This window comes from Haliaeetus leucocephalus, unplaced genomic scaffold (genome assembly GCF_000737465.1).
Source record: "Haliaeetus leucocephalus isolate CR32 unplaced genomic scaffold, Haliaeetus_leucocephalus-4.0 Scaffold656, whole genome shotgun sequence".
In the NCBI taxonomy this organism is placed as follows: Eukaryota; Metazoa; Chordata; class Aves; order Accipitriformes; family Accipitridae; genus Haliaeetus; species Haliaeetus leucocephalus.
Window position 1 is genome coordinate 20,417,317 of NW_010973092.1, and position 21,336 is coordinate 20,438,652.

Genomic DNA, 21,336 nt, shown 5'->3' on the forward strand with positions numbered 1-21,336 from the left:
GCGCACCGCCCCCCTCACGCCACACACCCCCCCCCCCCCCCCCCCCCCCCCCGCAAGATGGAAGCTCAGCCCCTGGCAGGGCTTTTTCCTGCTGGGCAGGAGAAAGGAGCTGGAGAGTCATCCCCTCTGGGTGGAAAACCCTGCTCTCCTCCGAGACTTTCCTGTAGCAGGGCCATCTCTGCTCCTACAGGGATGTCGGCTTCTTTGCGTCTGTGTGTTGTTTTTTTCTTCTGGGTGTCAATTGTCATGAAGCCAATTTAGCGGAAGATGTGAAGTGAAAAGCCAGGGAAGGTCAAAGCCCACCGTGGAAGGGCAGGGAAAGGAGCTGTGGGGTTTGTCAGGGTTTACCCTGCTGACACAGCGTGAGCGGGGATCTGGACAGACAGAGGGAATTAAACTCTCTGGAGACAGCATGAGATTTAATTTATCAGTCACTGGCAGCCCTCCTGGGAGGGCTGGAGAGCTGTAGCAAAGGGAATAACTGAGGAAGTGACCCTGTGGATCCAAGGCTGTCTGTGGAGCAGTGAAGGCAAACTTAAGAGATCGCTAGTGACCAAAGGTTTCCATTTCGCAAGAGGCACAGGTAGTCGATAGGCAAACTGTGCAGAGAGCAGCCAGGGAAGCTGTGCATGCACACAGTTTACTAGTTGCCTCCTATTTGTGAGGGACTGGTGCCTGCCATCTGCAGCCTCTGCTCAGGCACATTTCTGAGAGGCAGGTCCAGGCTCTAAGAGCATAGGGGAAAAAGAAATGTCCCAGCCTCAGGAGTCACCTCTCTGCAGCCCAGAGGAGCTGCCTGGCAAAACCCTCTGCAGTGCCAGCAGCACGTGACGGCCAGGGGAGCTGGCAGGACGCTGCGTCCAGGCCACCCAAGGCCTGGCATCCCAGGGGTGATTTGTCTGTCTCTACCTTCCTCCTCTGCCCACTGCCTTTGAAAGCAGACGAGCTCCTCCCAGAGTGCTCCTTGCCCTCTGACAGCAAGGAAAACCTGATGCTGGCGTTGCCATTCCCTGTCCTCCCTTTGCTTGGGCATTATAGTACACGTCACTGGTCCTTACCTTGTCTTCGCCATTTCCCAGAAAGCTGGGCCAGTCTAAGCAATGGGAAACCATCAAACTGCAGCTTTGGCTGCAGAGTTGTTTTGTGAGACCCTCCAGATCCTTCCCACCCACCTGCCCCGGTGCTGGCAGTGCCACCGACCCTGGAGATGCTGCTGGAGGTGCTGGCTCGCCCCGCACAGCGGGTACCCCATGCTGGGATGCTCTGGCGTCACGCAGACAGCTGCTTCGTGGCGCCGGTGGGGCCTTGTCAGAAGAACAAAGCCTGCGAGAGAAGAGCATCCAGCTAAATCTCTGGGAAAGCGAGAAGAAAGGGAAACACGGAGAGCAAATGAACCTTACAAGAGAATAAATACCCCCTCCCCAACACACACACGCAGCAACCTGGCTGCCGTCTGCTGCAAGGAGTTCAAAGGCTCTTCTGTTCTTTCTCTCTTATCAGCTCTGGGCTCCACAGGAGAAGCAGCAGCGCGGATTTGGGCAGCAAATGCTAATAACACAGATGTTCTGACAATTTGCTTGTTTCTACAATTAAAAACAAAAAGATCCTCAAAACCCAAATGCAAGGAAATGAGCACATTAAAGAACTTCTCCTCCGCATGCCTACCACGTAATGAAGGGCTGCAGGTTTGCAGTGGAAGGGGCTGAGCGGTTTTGGCCTGATCCGGAGTGTAAGCGGGATGCTGCGGGAGAGGCGCGTCCCTCGGACCGCGCTGCGCTGGCAAGCGCAGACGGGAGGTGTGCTGGCCACGGGATGCGGGCGGCCGACCCCCACGCTGGGATCAATGGAGGGGCTGAACAGCTCGGATGGTCGCTGCCTGTCTTGCCTGTGGGACTTCGACTTGCTGCCGAATTATTGCGAGATTGGTTTTATTACTATTTTAACTCTTTTTTTAACCTTGTTTTTCTCTCAGCTGCACTTTCACTCACTCATTAATTTTGGTATTTTTCTCACGGTATATAACCCCTGTCACGGCTGCCATGGCAACAGGAGGGAATGTGCTCAGCGCTAAAATATCCTCTCAAAAATAACAAAAATAAGACAACAGAGGCAGCTTCTGTGGGCTGCTGTAAATGCAGATCTGGCCCGGCTTTGTGGTGACGGAGGATGAAAGATCCTGCAAGCCGGGGAAGCCCCTGAGCTCTGGTCCTCCCACAGCTCTCAGCCCACCTCGCATCTCAGGGCCGCACAGGCTCCACCATTGCCACGCTGGAAGCTCCTCCTGGGACAGACCCTTGGGGCTGAGCATCACAGACCTTGTCTAGCCTTGAAAGCTCATCCCCTTCCTCAGGGACCACTGTCCCCAAAATATCACTGCGAATGAGGAGGAAACATGGGTATAAACTAGGAGAAGGGGATGAGGCTATTGCTCAGAGGGTTTTGCTGGTCTCTGGTGGGTTTTTAGTCCACACGTGGATCCCTGGGTTGAGGAACAAATGGTGATGTGAGGTCCCCAGAACCAGGAGCTGCAGCCAGCATGGTGGCATGGATGGCAGGGCTTGTCACACAAACCTGTTGTCTTTTTCTGACAGGATTACTGGTCTGGTTGAGAAAGGCAATTGTGTTGATATAGTACAGTCGGATCTCTCCGAGGCATTTGACTTACTTCCACCTGACATTTTGATTAAAACTTGCATTATAAGGAATTAACAGGGCACATATTAGATGGATTAAAAATGCTTCCCTGGCAGATCTCAGAGGTAGTTGCTAATGGGTAGATATCAGTAAGTAGCGCTATTTCTACCTACCTCCCCCCAGGGACCCATTCTTTGTCCGCTGCTATTAAACATTTTTATCAATGATGTAGAAGAAGATTTGAAATCTTTGCTGGTAAAGCTTGAAAATGACACTGAGAGTGATGAGACAGAAAGGAACGAGGATGGTTTCATGCTGAATCACCTGGTTAAATGGTCAGGGTGCATTTGAATACAGATAAATACAGGAATATATATATCTGGAAATGAAGCTTGCATGTTAAGCCTGCAGGCTAGATCTTGGAAAGCAATGACTCTAGGCATGCCTATACAGGGCGGAGATATGAACACTGGCTTTTAACCAGCAACCAAGGGAGCTCGTTTGAAGCCCTCCCAGGACTATCTGCCTCATCCAGTGATGCAGATATTTCCATGGAAGAGGAATTAGGGATCAGCATGAACAGGTACCCCAAAATGAACTTGGTGCGCCCTGCTGTGGGTGTCTCAAAGGGGAGCGCTAGTAAATAGCTCACTGCTGGAGCTCTGTGTCTGGCACCCACACTTGGAGGAAGGCAGGGAAACACCAGGAGAGCTTGAAGAAGCACCGCAGACCTGACCACAGGCTGGAAAGCCAGGCCTAGTGATGTGATACTTGTTAAAAAGTATGTTGTCAGGTGATCTGAGGACCTGGCCTATGTCCTCCCATGTGGAAAAGATAGTGGGGAACTGTTAAATGCCACAGAAAGGTGTAACAGGAACAGGGCTGGAACTGAAAAGAGGCAGATTCAGCCTTGAATTGAAAGCTAGTGTCCTAGTGGTGAAAGCATTTGAAGGTTGGAAGAGCTTTTCTCAGGGAGATGATGGGCTCACAGCATTGCTCAAGCTTTTTTGAAGAGATTAGATCTCCTTTTTAAAAAGAAGCCATTTAATCCAGCAACCCTGAGGCTGATGTGCGAATGGCCTGGGGTGAGTGACCTCCCCTGGCCTTGCAGGGGCCCAATTGTCCACCTCATCCCTTTCCTTCACAGGCCGTTGGGAACAGATTGTCTGCAGTGCCCTGCAATTATTCAAGCAATGATTAATCAATCTCTTGCTTCAGGGTTCAGGCGGACTTCTGCAGAGAATGTTTCTCCAATCTCCACCCATCCTCTGCGGCACCAGAGATTTCTTGAAGTAGAAACAGCAGAGCACCAAAAAAATGAAATCCTGCTGGCAAATTGAGCTTTGTTGCTCAAAGCCAGAGCTGATCTTGGGATTCAGACTTGAGAGGAGCTTACTAGAGACTATCAGATTCTCGGAAGCCCATGGGGATGCTCAGCTTCCCTAGGCTGTGAGCCACCCCCAAGGGGCAGCTCCTGCTGTTCCCACCACCATGCCCCATGCCAGGGACTTGGGCTATGGGGGCCTCCCTCCCATCCCCTGCCTCTGGCACTCTGTTTATTCCCCTAGAGACTCAAATTTTTTCTCCTGGTGCTTAGCACAGGGGCTCCTGAGCAGGAAGCAGTGAGCTGTGCTATGCATGAGGTGTGGGGGCTCCTTTGGCCCCCTTCGCTGCCTCTCCACCCCTACAGCCCTGGACCTGGCAGGGTGCAGGTTTAGCAGCAGGCACCCTCAGCCATGCCCTGGCCGGGACACTGGTGGGTTCATGTCCTGCTAGTGCAGGAACCGCTGAGGGTCTGGCAGAGCTGGCCCAAAGGGAGGAGGGGATGGAAAGGAGCAGGAAGAGGGAAGCTCGCTGGGAGCACACCTTTGCAAGGAGTCAGCTGAATCTACCAGGTCCCTGCTGCTTTCTAAGCTGGCCTCACCTCCTCTGGGGGATCTGCTATCCACACCTCCTCCGCAAGGAGAATTACCCCCATTTCCTGCCTTTGTTAGGGTCCAATGTTCTTCTGCTTGTAAGCCCACCTCCAGCCAGCCCCCAGCTGCTGCTGGGAGATGGTCCAGCCCTGTTCTCCAGTCTCTGTGAGCAGGCACTGGTGAACGGAGGTTTCCACATCCCCAAAACAGGAGTTGTTGGCTGTCAGAGCAGCCATGACCTCTCCCCACAAGATCCTGCCTTTTGGCTGCAGTCTAAGGGAGGCAGGACTAAACTCGGGGAGAGGAGACCAGATTAGACCTGCCCTGCCTGGCGTGACTTACATGGGGGACGGGAGACACAACAGCAGGAAACTCGGCTCACGCTCTGACTTGCCCATGGAGACTGGGCTGGGCAGGAGGGAAACTGCTCTGCGTGTGGAGGAAGGGAGAAGCAGGGGTCCCCTCAGCCCCGCTTCTGGCAGGGCAGACATGTCTCAGGGAGGCCTGGCCAGCCGTGCTGTCTAGCGTGCTTCTGTAGGGCTCGGGGTGGCATCAGGGGCAGGCACCACGGCAGGGAGGGTGCTGGGTGCTGACCGTGACGCTGGGACCATGGTGGGGACAGACAGACCATGCGCATGGACACCAGAAGATGGAGAGCTCAGGGTCAGCACGGACTTGGCAGAAGATGGCAGGGACAGACTGAGAGGTGGGCGCCCAAGGCAAGGTTAGTGGATGGAGACAGCAAAGGAGAAGGAAGGTGGAGGACAGGGACCGACCCCAAGGTGCCATGAGCATCAGCAGGGTAGAAACAAGACCACTGTGGACATGGAAGGTAGGAACAAGCAGCCCTGGCACTGGGACCTCATGGATGGGGGAGACCAGGGCAGCATGGACTGGGAATGGAGAAGCACTGAGGCCATGCGAGCAGTATCTGGTGGGAGGTCAGTGTGCTGCCCGCTGGAGCTGGCACGTGGCCTCCCAGCACCACAGGTAGGACCACAGGCAGAGGCTTGGGGCCAGCAAGGGGCTGGGGTGGGAGGTGACAGCAGTGGTGGACCTGCGCGGCCTTTGTAGGCACTGCGTTGGAGGTTGGAGAGTTGTGTTTGCTCTGACGGGATGATGCTGTCCCTTTATCTCTGCTCTTTGTTTGGTCTGCGATATCCTAGAGCCAACACTCTTCTAGGGCAAAATCCAGAGACACTTGACTGAGACTCCAAGGGGAATGCAGTGCTAAACAAGTGACAAACAAGCTGGGCTCTGCTGTAAAGGCCAACCGAGACCCTCTCACAAGGGGTGCAGTTCCCAGCAGTGGGAGCCCTGCACAGCCGGGCTGGCCACAGTGGCCCTGATCCAGCCCCATGCAGAAATAGCATATCCCTAGGGAGAGAACAAGCCTGAACTGCGAGGTCCGGAGGCCTGAAGTGTGGGATCCTTGTATCGGGATCTTCACGTGGGGCTGGGGCACATGAAGATGATGGATGTGCCAGGGTGCCTGTGCTGGTGGGGGGATCAGCTGGACCTGGGATTCAGTAGGTCGCATACTGGGGATGGGATGCATATGGTAAGCATTGCTGTGCTCTCTAGGCTCCCTTTTTGTGCCCAGATGCCAGGATGATGGACACATTGCTGACACAGAGCACACAGTATATCCTGCTCACCCTTGTTCCTGAGCATCATTGCCCCAGGCTGGGATCCAGTGTGGGCCTTCACCCCTCCTGCCCCTTGACAAAGTCCTTCTGTCCCCAAAGCCCAAGAGACCCCCTGGCCCGTGCAGCAGTATGTCAACCAGTTTGCTTGGTGCCACGCAGGTGAGTGTGCTCTCCCCCCAAGGGAGGCAGAGGAGACGTGGCAGGGTTGTGTTGGCAGGGTGGCAAGACAGCTTTGGGGCAGGTTCATGAGGAGCTGTGAGCCAGATGTGTCCAGGGAGACTAGACTTTGCCCATCCTGGTAAACAAATAGCATCGATTGCTCCAAAGCAATAACTGAGTCAGTCATCCGTTTCTCTTGCTAACAGACACAACCTGCAGGGCCCTGAACTTTTGTATATTTATTTTAGGACAAAAGCATTAAAGGGAAAATATCAAACAACAAATAATCTACATGCATACTGGCTTCCCAGACATTCTCTGCTCCCCAGGGCATGCTGGCAGGTACAGCCTGTGCTGGTGAGTCCCAGATCACATAAGCATGTCTGCCTGTCCCCAGGCCCACAACAGGATTGTCTCTAGTCCCTCCACATCTACCGTTCATCCAGCATCTCAAAGCAGAACAACCCAGTCTAGGTAGTTTCCTCCAGGAGGTGAGACTTTCTTCAGACTCATTTGCTGCACTGGCCCTTGCATTTATTTTTCCCCTTCAGATGGGCCCTGTGGGTCCTGGGGACTTGAGGATTTGTACAGGACCTTATTGCACAGGGTGCCCTTTGAACATCTATATTATCTCCACATAATCCTCTAAAACATTCCTTTGTTGGTTGTCTTTCATGCCACACAATTGCCAGTGTGCAGCCAGTTAGAAATGAATTAGAAAAGCCCTGTGTTGGTGGGCTTTGTCTGAGGGAGGAGGTTTCAGCCTGGAGGATGGCTCTTTTGGCCTCAAGCCTGCTGAGGTCACCAAAGGGCCCAGCCTGGGGTAGCCCCAGGACCACTGATCGGGTCCAGTGCTCACCAGCAGCCCAGTCACCGTCCCACCAGGAGCTCCAGCTTCAGCAGCAATCGCTCACACTTGCAAACAGCCTTATTTCATCTCCAGAGGAAACTCTTCAAAGCCACCCAAGCACTTTGATTTGGGAAAGGTTTTCATTCCTGTGAAGATAAGAAAACTCCCTTGGCACGGTGCAAGGGCCCCCGAGAGGCACTGCAGCCCACGTGCATGTGAGCCTGGCAAGCAAGGGGGTGAGAGAGCAAGGCAGGCAAACCAGTCCATGGCCACCGCCTGCATCACTGGTGGCCTGGCACAGGACAGGAACTGGCCCTGCACTGCTGGAACCGGACCCTGCCCTTTGCCAGGACCAGTGATGATGTGGGGTGACCCTGAGATAGGCTGTCTCAGCCCCTGGGAAATGGGGTGGCCACCTCCAGGCACTCAGGACAGAGCTTGCAATGGGTGACAGGGAGGTGTGTCCTTGCCAGGGTCCGGGAAGGAGGCGAGCAGCGCGCCCAACGTGGCCTCTTGCAGGGATGAAGGTGCGGTGGCCCAGGTGCCATGCCCACCTCTGGACTCCGCTGCCCCGGGGCTTGTTTTGGAAATGGGTGGAGTGTGTCTGGATTTGAGAGCTGTGAAATGAGAAAGTGCAAGAGGGACAGATTGATGGGATGGACTGAGAGCAGGGAGTGATGGGGTGGAAAGAGCCACACAGGGACTGGAGAGAGTAGGGACCGGGCTCTCAGGACAGTCCATCTCTCTGTAGGGAGCGATGGGGACAGTCACCACCATGGGGAGAGATGTTCTTCCTGTTACCCCTCCTGTGGCCAGGACAAGGCTCTCCAACCTCATCCTGCCCCAGAGTAATCAAGGCTTTAATCACAAAAGGCTTTGAGCTGCAGGAGGTAGGGGCCAAGAAGAAAAAGCAATCTTGCTGTCTGGGTCTTCTCCACAGCAAGAAGTAAAACTAATGTCCTTAGACAATTTGGAGGAGACGTTTGGATAATGAGATCCCATCCATCCGGCTGAGGTCCCTGGCAAAACTACCATGACCTGGCCAACAGGCAACAAGGAAAGCCTTTTGGAAATCAAGACATCCCAAGCCTGAGTATGGAGATGGCCCTGTGAGTTGGAGGGGTGTCACAGGGAGCTGCAGCCTTTGCTAAGAGCTGGAGGAAAGTGAATTCAGTGCTGCGTGGCAAGAAACCGTGGCCTATCCCACGCAGCAAATTCAATGGTTCTGTGCACGAGATGTGAAAACAAGGCAAGTGGAGCCAAGCGTGGGAAGTGCCACTGGGGTTAGAGAGGGCTGTGCATGCCAGATACACGTTTTCAAGCAAAAGGGTAGATGAGCAGAGAAAGGAAAAAATGGAGAGTGTTGGCCTGGCTTGCAACGAGACATTTTTAGTGAGCCTGATCGCATTACGTTTCGCTCACAAAATTAAATATCTTTGCCTGATTACAGCAGTGTCGCTTGGACCTGGAGGGGGCTGAAGAGCTGCACACAAAGGGCATTGTGAAGTGGTGCAGGGAGCTGCTCAGCCCCTTGTGAGTGGCGAGGAAGGTGAAGGGGACAGCGTGCCGATGGCACCGGGGTGCTGCGTGATGGGAGGTGGCAGCATGGGGAGGGAGGAGGCAAGGCACAGCCAGCACGCAGGCTGCTGAAATGCAAGGAGGAAGGGGACCTGATGCTCCCCTTCCTGCTCCCCTACTCCGTGCAAGGGCTGCCCTGTGGGTTCAAAGCCCACCAAGCTGAAGCAAGGCCTGTCCCAAGGGGAAGCTCAGCTGTTGGACCTTGGACAAAACCCACTCTACTTCAGTGCAGCCCCACAGACAGTTGTGATGGTGCAACTACAGCAGGCATAGGAGCTATGGGGAGGACAGGGCAATAGTGACACCATCACTCTGCCACGTCAGCCCTGCGGGGACACCGGCACCAGATCCACTGCTGCTGTGCATGGTGCTCATCACCTTCTGGTCCATCCTGGGGATGCCAGAGAGTGCAAGTGGCTCACAGAGCACCAAGAGGCTCCTGAGCTGCCTGCAGTGGCAGTTTTAGCTGGGCTGAAGCGGCAGTTCTCAGGCTGGGCAACGTGTTCCCCTTCTCTGCCCTTCTTTTGCTCCTTGTGACTCCATGCCTATGGTATTAGTATCCTGTGAGACACCAGACAGCCCCAGCTCAAAGGGGGTGCAGTTAAATCAGGGACACGACTGAGTTTGAGGATTACATTGGTGGAGCAAGAGAGGGCAGGGTTAGGCAGGAGTGAACTGGAGAGATGCTGGGAGTGATGGAAGGAGCACAGGAGAGCCTGGGAGACCTGCCCTACTTTTTCAACAGTTAAGGGGGGTGGGGGGGTGGGGGAGGGTCCCTCCTGATTTCTTGTCCTCAGGCCCCTTGGCATATGCTGTGGGAAGCTGCAGTGGGGATTTCCAGACCAGCATCCCTCCAGACTAGCCTGCAGTCTCTGTGGTGCCCCCATGCAAATGCTCTAGAGAAAGGTGCACGAATGCCCCGGGGCACAAGGCAGGCAGAGGAGGCCCTTGAGGGAGGTGCTTGCTCTTCTTTCTGCCAAGAAAAGCCCAGGGCAGAAACATTCATCTGTGCCAGGTTCCTGCCTGTACCCCCATCTCGTAACAACGGGGGGCTCAGCGGGGCTGGTTTGGGGGCATGGTGAGCTCCACAGGACTGGAGCAGGCAAAGAGGTACACTCGGAGCACCAGGACCTCTGCTGATGGGTCCCAAGGGCCTCAGGTTCTTGCAGGGGGCTTTGTCACAAAAAGTATTATAGAAAAGTCTTTCTCAGCTGTTTTTTTGGGTGGTTTTTTTTTTTTTAGCAGTGTGAGTCAGGTATTTAAAACCCTGTGGACCTTTCCAAGCGCTTCCAACTATTTAGGAAAGTAGGAGGGGAGGAAGTGATACAACAGATCCCATAATACATTTTTGTTTTGCAATCCTGTTGTTAGCATTGAAAAAAATATTACCCAAACCAGCATCAATGGAAGGCAGCATGCCCAATCCCTGCTGCTGAAACCAGCCCACCCAGAGACACCCTGGCTGGCTGCATGGGATTGATGGCTATTTGGTCATTTGGGTGTTTGGTTTATATTCCTTATATTTCAGCCTGATTTTCTAAGGAAATGAGGCAATTTTAGCTCTTGGCTGATTTCACCAATGGGAGTGAGCTGTGCAGGATTTACCTTCCTTGAGGTGTCCTCAGAATTGGTGGCTGGATATGAGGAGGTACAAAAGGTACCCTGAAGAAGGAAAAGGCACAACGTGAGCAAATGGCAATTTCTTGCATGGCTGCCAGTGTCTTCCTGGTGTTGCAGTACCCCTGAGCCACCGTGCTCATGGCAGGGGCCAATTCTCAGTCAGGGGCCAGATTCTGATGTGCAGACATGCAGAAACACTGGGGATGGAGCTGCTCAGTGCTCCCACGGCGTCTTCCTTGTCTGTACATGAACAGCAGGTTCCCTTCTGTGCTTGAACGTGCTCCTTCCTCCCAGCAAGCGCCACCTTGTTTGTGCAGAGCATCCATGCTGGGTGCAGCATCTTGGCGAAATGAAGAGCGAAGCAGCTCTTAGGAGCTCAGGAGCAAAGCTGCATGCCCTGGGCTATGCTGGGTCTGACCTGCTGCTGTTAGCGTGAGTGCCAGCAGCTTGGCAGAGCCTAAACCCCTGTGTCTGATAAGGGTCTTGCTGGTCCTGAGCCCCTGGGGTCTGCTCACAGCTTCGGTGGCAACTCTGCTTGCTGCCAGCCCCTCCATCCTGGCCCCAAATTGTGTCTCCTGTTGCACGGGCAGTATTTGTGTGTCCATGAGGGGACCAGACCTACCAATAACCTGGCCTAGAAAAGAAGAGCTGCTTGGGCAATGTGCGCTCATTTGAAGTGGCTGGATACGGCAGCTCAGGAACCCCTGCTCTACGAGATTTCTAATTACGTTTCTGCATAATTGTTTCAACCATTTCCTCGCGCTGAAGCAAAGCTTATTGGTTTGTAATCCCTAGCACACCCCGGGGCCTTCTTTAAAATGTAGGCCCAGCATTTACTGCCCCCGGTCCAATAGTTGGAGGATGTGAATTTGTGTGTTATTGCTAAGAGCTTAGTTGCTTGGTTTTTAGCTCTTTGAGGACTCCAGATGTGTCATCCGGGCTCAGGGATTTGCTACCTTTTGTGCGTTCCAGTATCGCAGCTTTGAGTCCCCCATCTCTGCCTTTTGCTTCCCCACCTGAGGAGGATGAGTTTGCTAACATGGGTCCTCGCTCCTGCACAAGGATTTCATTTCAGGTCTCCCCCTGTTTGGCCATGTGATCCCGCAGCTCCACCACGTTTTCTCCATGCCCCCATCCCCAGCAGGCTCCCCTGCACATGCATTGCATTGGCTGTGTGTGCTCTCAGCCGTCTCTGCCTCCCAATTTCCATCCCACGTTTTACCCGCTGCATTTTCTCTTTCTTTCTGTTAGGTCTCTGGAGGTTAATATCTATTTTCTCAACAGCATTTGGCTCAAACAATCTCATGCATCTGCCATAACAGCAATACGAACCTTCCCTGTTTCTCTTCCCAGTTGTCCCCAAAGCACTGCTAAGCAGGCTCGAGCCTGAGTCCCATCACATTGCAAACTGCCACATTCGGGTCTCTGCCTTTCCTGCAGCTCTGCAGGGCCAGGCTTGAGCCTCCTTCATCTCCGTCCACCACTCCTAGGAGATGTGTCACAGTGAGAACTGCCCTTCCTCCAATCCCAGACATGGCAGCTTTAATCACCTGCCTCCATGTCTCCGGGATTGCTGTGTGGGAGTCACAGCATCCCTGAGAGGCAGGATCGGAGGCGAAGTCACAAGCAGGGACTGATACTAAACTCGGCTCTGGGTTTGTGCCAGCTCCCTGGTTGTGCCAGACTTACAGGGCAGGACAGCCTAAACGGGAACCTCCATGGGAAGGGAAAGGGCATGCCACCCTGCTCAGGGGGAGGGCTTGGACTCATGCTGATGCTAGGGCAAGCGTGAGCTTTGGGATGCATAAATGACGTGCCCTGTGTGGCCTTCCAGCTGAGGTGGCACGGTGAGGCTTGGGAAGCCGGTGCGCAGGGGTGCACAGGCGGGGAAGGTGGTATCACTCGGCATGGACAGTACTGGAGCAGCAAGCTGATACCCTGGCAAGAACAGCTTCTGCAATTGCTGTTTTCTCCCACCTCCACCTGCAGCCTCCTCTCATTTCGTAGGCACTGCTAGAGCCTGTCTGCCCCTGCTCCATGTGCCCCTCTGCAGAGACCATGCCGCATGCCCAGAGGACTGCTCCCAGCAGGATTTTGTCATCTTTCCCCATGACATTCCCATTTCCAAAACTCTTTGCGGAGGGATGCGAAGTGCTGAGCTTCAGGACAGTCTGCCAGCAGGCAGGAACCTGCACAGCGTGGAGGGCTCCCAGGAAAGGAGTCTGACTGTGTTCAGCACAGATTGCTTGCAGAGCACCAGCATCTTCAGCCAGAGGAGAGGGATATTGCGGACCATCAGTGTCTTGACATGATTTCTGCTGATGAGTCAGCGTGAGGGCCTGGCCCCACCTGCACAGTCCAGGTCAGCGATTAGCTGTTGAACACACGAGCTTCCCACACCCTCCCAGACTGTCAGGAGTTAGGAAAGCATCCCTGCCCAGCCCCTGTGCCCTGTGGGGTCACATGCGGGGAGACACAATATGTGATGGAGTAACAGAAAACTGGGAACGTGTCTCCACCAAAGTCCCAATGAGGCTTGGGAATGTGGTGCCAAGACACCACCTGTGAAGTCCTGCACACTTAGAACCACTGGGAGCATTGGGAAAGTGTCTTCCAAATGGCTTCTTCCACAAGCCCCAAATCCTGGTGCTGCTGTCCACGTTGGGATGAAGAAAGGCTATCTTGTGTTAGACCTGCTGTGACTCTTGAGAAAAAGGAAGGGAGCAGTTTTAGGGTCCAAGCAGCAGCAGATCCGATGGGACAGCAGCACCAAGGGGAGATGTGTGCCAACAGCAAGAGCGACAGCTTCCCCCTGCTCCAGAAATGCTTCATGCTGCTTGGTCTGGGGATCCAGCTACCCAGGCTGAAGCTCCCAGTGCTCTCCTCCATGGACAAAGCCTTTTTAGTGGCTCCGAAGTTGCCGATTTCCCCAGAGGAGCCCTGAGGTCCTTGACTAGGATGCAGCCTCCCTTCGGTTGTGCATGTAGCATCTCCAGACAGGGATCTCTTCTAAGACACAAGGCCACCACAGGTCTCTGCAGAACTCGCAGGGCAGGACACACACGGCTGTGCCATGATGCTGCCCAGGCAGCGAAGAATAGCAGCAGCAGGCCTGCGCACAGTTATGCAGTAATATCCAAATCTGCTTACTGTCTGCCGCTGTGATTGAAGGAGTTTCTGTAATAATGTATTAGCTAAAGCTTCCAGATTATCCCAAAAACATCAGCTTTAACAAAGGGGTAATGCCTCTTTAATCCCCGCATGATCCCGGTTCCCAGTCTCTGCAGGACATTAATTCACGGCTAATACACAGACTCCAGGCAGGCTGCTAACGTGGGCTGCATTTGAGGCCGGGGCCAGCCGGCCGCACAATGCTCCTGCCTCGCCAGGCCACCGCTTTGTTCCCCCTGCGCCCTGGGAGCAGCTAAGATCTCCAGCCTCATCCCGGTTTCTGAGCAGGGCTCCTGGCTTTGGCCGGCTGTGGTAGGTCTCAAGGGCAACATGGGATGCTCCTCTCTTCCCTGCACCGTGAGACAGCCAGGCACTCAACACTGGGTGTTGGACATTTGTTCCTCACCCTCACGTCCCTGGAGGAGAACGAGCCGGTGTAATTGCCTGCAGCTGGTTTTGTTGCTCTTGGCAAACAGCTTCCTTGAGGCTTGCTGGCTGGAAATACCATGGCCAGGACTGATGGGGGCTGCTGGGTGAGCACAGAAAGGTGCATCCCTTGCAAGCACCAAGACCTGAGGGGGGGCTTCATCCTGGCCCCATCCCTTGTCCCAGAGAAGCTGTCCTGGGAGCTGGTTTTTGGAAAAGGACAGTGCACGCTGCTGGTGGTCAACAGCCTCCTGAGACCCCAGCAAAGGTGAGGCTTCAGGTCCAAAACCCAGTGTGTGTGGAGACTAGCTGGGAAACAAGAGAAGACAGGAGCTGGATGGACAAATGTATTAGCAGATGGGGACCACGCGATGCCTGTCCCCTTCAGCTGGACCTCAAGAGCCAGTCTGCCCCACCGCCAGGTTGTAAAACACCACGGAAATTGCTGTTGTCATCCGGGAGTGCTGCAGCCAGAGCTGCTGAGCCCAGGCCTGCAGCTGAGCCTCCACTCCCGCCCGTTAACAGCTTAGCCAGGTACAGGATGAAGACAGTTCAAGGAGAGGTCCCTTGTGAAACAGCTTCTCATCCTTCTCCTTCTGTACCCCATTCTTGTTCTCCTCCAGGCCCAACTCCATGAGCGGATGAAGGAGCTGTAACTGAAACTGATGATGGTTCTCTGCTTTATCCAAGGAGATATTTTGACCTGTAAAACTATAGTGGCAACACTTGGCTGGTTCCAGCCAACCCTTCAGAAAGCTTTTTTCTCCATGGCTCAGAAAGCAGTCCCCTCCATCCTGATCTGCTAGGGGTGTGCACATGGTGCCAGCTCTCTTGAAAACGTTTGACAGTGGGAGGGCAAGAGGGGAACCATGGGATTTTGTAGGTATGAGCCCCGCGTGGGAATGCCCCTTCCACTGCCCATCCCTCTGTGGAGCCTGGGACAAGGCCATGGTGCAAAGCATGAGACAAAAGGCTGAGGAAAACAACACCTACCACGGCAGCTAAGGCATCAGAGATAGTGGCTGTCTGGCCACACACATGTGGGATCCCTGGCCGTGAAAACTTTGCAGTGGTGCTTTCCAGCCCACCAGTCGTTTCTTCACACAGTCAAGCCCTGGGATCTGTGTTCAAGGGCTGCTCCAGAAGCAGTCTCAAGTCCTGTCTTGGAGCTACCTGAGAATGTCACAAATTGTCTTCCAGAGGGGTCTATCTCCCCCACAGCCTATAAAGGGACAACTCAGAGCAGACTCAACAGGGAGGCAGTTTGAGCTGAGAGGAATGCATCCTACCCCATCTGCTGAGGCCAGTAGCCATCTGGGTGAGGACCTGAGCACAGTTCAACTGCAACCTTTGGGCAGGCTTTTCTCAGTTTCCTCTTTTGATGTGTAAATCGGCAGCTACCTCAAAGAGCTTCGAGATGGCTGAATTCAGCAGCAGGTGCCTTTTTCAGATTTTTCCTTTCTCACCAATTACCTTGCTGGTATCCACGGTTACTGCATCATCCTGCATCAGGAAGGTTTCTCTGCCTGCTTGTCCATCACCTGGCACCTGTGGGGCATTGCTCCAGACCCAGTGCTGCAGACACCCACCTGCAACACGAGCAGGAGGCTTGAGGGTCCCCAGGGAGAGGATCTTCCCTGGTTGCTCATGATGCCTGACTACCCTGAGATGCAGCCTGGCTTGCTGGGAACATGCAGGCACCTGCCCTGACCATGCCTCTTCTTCTGCCTCTCCACTGTGTGTGTACAGACAGTGGTGTTGTTGAGGTACCGGCGCTGGCTGAGTTCCTGAGGAAACACACACGTGGATCCATGCGAAGGCGTAAGCTCCCACCCATATGGGGATATCGTTTGGACATGCAGAGGCCAAATGCACTACCATTTGGCAGAAATTTTGCCCTCAATTCTTCCTAGGCAACGTGAAGGCTCTCAGGTGGAGTCACACACAAGCAGCGCAACTGTGAGATACCACATTTGAACACGGGTTCCTGCTACAGCTGGTGGTGTAGGCACAAGCCAGGAGCCATCACTGGTCATACTGGAAGCCTGGTGGAGCCAGGACCTGAAACCAGCCCTCCCACAGTGTCTGGACCTGCAGTGAGTCAGTCACCTCCTGTCTGCTCTCTGCCATGCAGGCACTGGAGATGCTGCTGCAACAGGTCCTTTCTAAGGGACATTCCCCAGAGCTGTGTCACTGCAGGGAAGACGCCTGTGAGCTTGCACACACAGACACATGCACACAGATGTGCACAGAGTAGGTGCAAGCACGCGTCTTATCGTGGGGTGAGCAACAGAGGGTCCGGGGCAGCAAAACAGCCAGAACACCTTCCTGTTTAGCTCTAGGAGATGTCTCCAAGGTTCATTTTGGCATCTGCTTTCCCAGCCTCTGTTTTCTCCCTTGCGCTCAGTTCCCACACAGTTCCCGCAGCCGGTACTCTTGCGAATGCCGGTTAATGCTCCCCCTGCCTCTGATCTGGGTTTCTAATGCCAGCACAAGGAGCTGCAGCAGCAAACCTGGGCCAGTGCCAGCTTCTGAAAGTCTGGCTCTCACCGTGCCTCAGCACACTCACAGGGATTCAGCCCCTGCAATCAGGTGGAGGGAGAGGGGACAGAGGGGGAGCAGCACGTGTTGTTCTGGTCAGTGCATCCGGAGGTGTGACACCCATGCAAGAAGGAGCCCAGGCTGGCAGAGAAGCTGGACTCGCCCTCCCCACCACGCTGCAGAGTGCAGGGCTCGCCTGCAGCCCAGCAGCCTGGCCCCACACCAGGACGGGGCCGGTGCAGCCAGCAGCCTGCATGCACTCCACGTGCAGGCGCAGTGCTCGCTGCTTGAGTTCCCTGCAAGCGTGACGCTACGCCTGGCCCCGTGCCCCGGCGCTGCCTCCAGCAGGGCTCTCCCCCATGCCAGGGAATGCGTGATCCTTGCAGCAAGGACTTCATGTGCCAGGGAGGCTCCAGCAGCCTGCAGAGGTTTAGGAAAGGCACAGGGCTCCCTGCAGAGACCTACCTCAACAGGTTGGATAGCATTTTCCTGCAGGGCACCGTTTCACAGCTACAAGGTGTTTTCTCCCCAGAGACACGTGTGCAGGAGGTGCACGGGCAGGCACGAAGGGGCAGGAGCGGCATGCAGGAAACTTGGATGCAGGCCTGGGAATACCAGGAGCGGAGCCAAGGGGCTGGCATGAGAAAAAGTGGGTCCAACCTGGGCATGGACACATGGAGGCTGGAAAGAGGAGGCAGCTCCTGCCTGATTAGAGACGGCGTCTCCCAGGAGTGTGGGGAGGCAAGACACCCAAATGCTTTCACATAGAGCCTGAGCATGGCTTCGACAGTGGTGCCTGTGTAAACACAGATGGATTTATGACCCTGGAAGTTCGCCTGTGCTTCTACCTACAGCTTATGACCAGCTGACTTGGGTCTCTTGCATTTCTAACCAAGCCATCCAGCTTCCCTCTGACATGGGGAGAGTCAACTGGACCTTTGGGCACAGGAGCGGGGAGAGTCTGCAGGACCGCTGGCCCAGCACCAAGGGGCTTGGAGGTTAGTGATGGTACCTTTAGCACATTTCAGCTCCGTGCCATCACTCCTGCCATGTAAGCAGCCTGCCACCCTAATTACAAATACTTAAGCGACAAATAAATGACACATACCGCCCACAGCAAGAGGGAGTGGAAAGCTAAAAATACCCTCCCCTTACGGCTGCCAGCAAACCCCAGCGGGCCACCTGCTAGCGGAGAGCCAGAACCACCCAGAGCAGAGACAGGCACCCACCACACGCTAAGGAATATAAATGAGTCTTGCAGCATGACCTAGTGCTGCCGGCGTGGGCTCCGCGGCACGGCTCTCGCAGCGGAGATGAGTTCCCAGGCAGCTCAGCCCAGCTGGCAGCTCCCGGCGCTGCCTCCAGATGCAGCGCGAGGTGCAGCTTGTGGGGACACGGGCCTGGAAAATACCAGGGGGGTTTGTATCCTTCCCTGCCTCCTCCCCAGAGTGGCAGAGAGGAACCACCAGGCCAGGGGGAAATGCATCAGCAAGGGCATTGGGGGTGATGGCAGAGGGGATGGGGAGCTGGGGGGGACCCTGCTGTAGTGGGGGGACATTGTGGTGGGACAGAGGTATTGCTGTGGGATTGAGGTAGGAATGTTCGCTCTCTCAGTGCAGCCTGTTCTGCACTGGAGGAAGATGAATACAGCACCAGCAGTGATGGAGGTGTAGGGATGAGGATGGTGGGGAGATGCCCCTGATCCTGCAATGCCCTGGACAATGTATCCCCAGGTCTAGATGGTGGAGATAGCACCTTCCCACCAGCAGCCGCAGGGAAGGGCATCAGTGACCTGTGGAGACACACAAAGCAGGGAGGCATGGGCCACACGGGGATGCATGGAGGTGCATGGAGGTGCAGATGGAGCTGCTGGTTCCAGCCCTGTGTGGCACTCCCATCCCCAGAAAGATCCTGCAAACTCGACTCCTCTCCACCCTCCTCTGACCAGCACCCATCAAAGTGCCCATAAAGAGCAAGGTTTGCTCCCTGCTTTGAAAGCTCCTGGACTCTCAGGGATGGCTGGTACTGACTGAAATTCCTCTGATCTCTGGGTAGGCAGCACCTCAGGAGCTGCAGGAACCACAGGGGCTGGGTATGCCGGAGCTGCTGCCTTCAGCTCCCCTTGCTCAGGTAAACACCTGGGACCCCAGGGAATGGATCTGAAGGGGAGCAGTGGGCCACATGCTGCTTCTCATCCAACAAAATGGAAGCAAGAGGTCCTGGAGGACCCATCACAGTGTAAAGAGCATGAAACTAGAAAACATCTTGTAGCTCCCTGCCTGCCTACCTCTGGAGTGATCTGCCCACTCAGCCCGAATTATGAGAGACGGAAAAGGAGCAAACCAGAAGAGCTTTGTCTCTGTTCCAACCCATTGGAGATTTGAAACTTGACAACAATACAGGAGAGATTTTCACCCTATTGTTACAGATTATCAGTGCATGAAAATGCCTGCCACGCTTTGCACCAGACCCACGAAGCAAACCTGCTCTGAATGCCCACATTGAGAAAATGCAAGCAAGCCCCAGCGAGCAGCGTGCGTCCCATCAGCACCAGAAAGCCCATGGCTTCCTGCAGCAGCACCAGACCACCAGATGAGCAGGACCCAGAGCCACTCAGAAAGCTGCAGGCAGGCTCTTGCTCAGGATGGCTTTGCTTGGGCTGCATTTCACTCCCCAAGTGTGACCCCTTTTCCCCCATACATCCTCCATGGATTCAGGCTTTTGTGTCCTGCTGCCTGCGTTTGCAAGACCTGGGGGCCCACGCAAGCTCACCCCATCCTCCAGCAGGACAGGCAATTTGCCCAGGAAAAGTCAAGCCTGGAGGACCCCATGTTTCCCACAGAAGAGGAATTTAGCGACAAAGACAAAAGCGACGTAGCCACCCTCAGCAGACGGCAGTCCTCAAGACACAGGAAGCCACAGATGAGCTGCATTGCAAAGAACTGAGTTATACCATCTTGCTTGCTGTCTCATGTCAAATATAATGGACATGAAAAAAAAAGCAAGGACTAGGTTTTCCCTTTTCATGCAGTGATGATGCTGAAGTGTATGCTGGTGGCATGGTAGGGACTGGCCTGACTCCTTCTGGGGCAAGGCTCAACCCTGCAAAGCCTGTAAGAGTCTCATCTTGCTGTCTGGAGGTTTTTTCCCCTGCACAGGGTTTCCTCACCAGGTACAGAGCAGGCGAGATGCTTTCTGCCAGTATCTGCTCCAGGATCAGGGCACCCACACGTAATGGGTGCCACATTACAGGTTATGAGCTGTTATTATGGCATGTTTATTCAATCAATCAGTAGTTGAATAGCTGGGGTTAGGAAAGGCTCTGATTCACCAGCCGGGTGGGCTAATTTGAGGGCAGCGTTTCCTGTCCCTGCTCCACCCTCTGCTGCACTGCCAGACTGGTTGGGCTGCTGGTGAAGCAGCCGCTGAACCTCCATGGCAAAAGACAGCCACTGCAAACACATCTTGGGTCTCCTCTACGTGCTGCCTGGTAATTTGTGGCCACGCAGCAGCTCTGTGCAGGCAGCGGGGTCACCCCACAGTGGGAGCACCCACAGGACCAGGCAGGGTGGTCGCAGCAGGGGGTATCACGCCCACCAGTCCGAGGTGGTCCCCTTCACTCCTGAATCCACCCCGCACCCCGAAATGCTCGCACTGGAAACTTCCCCAGAAGATGTGCAGACCAGCAAAAGAGCTGTTCATTGTTATGCCACATTTTTATCAGTGGTCTGGAAGTAAATCTAAAATCTTGCTGCTAATATTTGCAGCTGACACATGAGCCTGGCAGAGCAGTAAATAGTGATGAAGAGATGGCAGTCTTCAGACCAGCACAGGCCGATCCAACCATCCTATTTAATACAACCAGCTGAGAGTTATAACTAGGAACAAGCAGTGCAGGCTGTTCCTGCCAAACTGAGGTTGGTGTTTTGAGAAGAAATACGCAGGAGCCATAGCAAGTGAGCATTAGCATCTCTGCAAGCACTGAGGAAAGGGCAGCTGTGGTCCTGAGCAGAGGAGGGGAGAGCTGCTACTGGTGGCTCATGCAGCAAGCTATCCAGCTAGGAAGTGATACAGCAACGGAAAAAGAGAAAAGGAGCATTTTTTTTTTTCACCAAACTGACTCATGTCTGCATTGTCATCAGTTGGGGTGGCAGGATCATGCAGCTAGGGATGGGGTGGCAGAGCAGCTCTGCCCCTTCTGGTGCTCCGGCCAGCTTGGGTAGGCTGCAGCCTGGTGTAAACGTCGCTGGGAGGTGACCCTGTGTCCTGGTGTGTGTCCTGCCTACATTGGCACCGATGCCAAGTCAGGGTATCCTGTCCCACGTCCCCTTGCTCCTGCCCCATTGCCACCCAGCACTTTTGGCACAGCCATGCAGACTGCCAGGGGCGTCAGATCCAGGTCCAGGAACTAATTCAGGCTAAAAATAGGCCTTTCTTTTGCCATATATATACATGTATTTTAAACTGGCTCAGTTCTGTGAGGTAGTTCCCTGCACAACCCCCAGTCAAGCGGGCTGGTGTGCTCTGGGAGCCCTCAAGCAGGAGCTGGAGAGCCCAACACTGTCCCACCGCTGCCCCAGTTGCCCCCACTGCCCAGTATGCCACTACTGCCAGTGGAGTGAGCAAGGCTAGCAGTGGGGAAAGACCCCCTCCAACACAGGGGACCCACAAAATTGCAAAGCCACTGTAGCCAAAGTAGGAATCCCCCTTGCAGTTGGTTGCTTGGTGTCCTCCAGCCAGCAGTCTGTGATGGAGGTGAGCTGCATTCAGCCCAGGAGCACGTCCCTACGCT